Here is an 839-nt window from a genome sequence, read left to right as displayed (position 1 = left end):
TAAATGGATGAATTAAGAATGGTTACATGAATGAATGACTCAAACTAATGCCAGGCATTGGTTAGTTTTATCCAACTAAAACTATTTACTTTGTTAGATCATGCATATTTTATACAGTTTGGTAGTTTGTTTTTTCCTGAAGTTTATGACATCCCTTTTTTTCTCTCATTTTGTGTAAAAGCTGTGTTTGCTTACCTCACATTATCTTCAGTATCTTTAATATGAATCATGCCATTTAGTCCTGAATTTTAATCTTAGTTTCATTCCTTAATTTTATTCTTCTTGAACCCCACAGACTTTTGGCTCTAATTTGAACTTACGTCTGTATAAACACGCATTCTTGCACAGATATTTCATTGACCCTTACATTTCTAAGGGCCTTTCTTATTCCCTTGGGTGGTTAAAATGAAAATCTTGGATTTATACTTGACCTTGCTCTTTTGTTCACATCGACCATCTAATCTTCTAGCAAATCTGATCAGTTTTAACTTCAAAATCTAATCCAAATCCAGTATTTTCTCAAGTCCTCCACTACCATGCTTATTTCTCAGCTGGATCACTGCCATGATCCCAACTTAGCAACCACACTGTCTTTGTTTTAAACTTTATTTCCCCCTAGAAATACCTTCCAGGAGCCTTCCATCCTTCTGCTCTGATTTGGACAGATTGCTCTCCAGGCCTGCTTTAGAACTGTCATGTTGGGACTTCTCTTTATTTCTATTTTGGTTTAAATTCACCTTTTACTGGATCCAATGTCTTAATCATGCTTAGTTAATCCATCATTTTGCCAAAGTATATCCTCAAATCAATCTCTCTCACTGACATGCTCTCACGTATGT

Source organism: Mandrillus leucophaeus, unplaced genomic scaffold (genome assembly GCF_000951045.1).
Source record: "Mandrillus leucophaeus isolate KB7577 unplaced genomic scaffold, Mleu.le_1.0 Scaffold293, whole genome shotgun sequence".
NCBI lineage: Eukaryota > Metazoa > Chordata > Mammalia > Primates > Cercopithecidae > Mandrillus > Mandrillus leucophaeus.
This window is presented reverse-complemented; position numbering follows the sequence as displayed.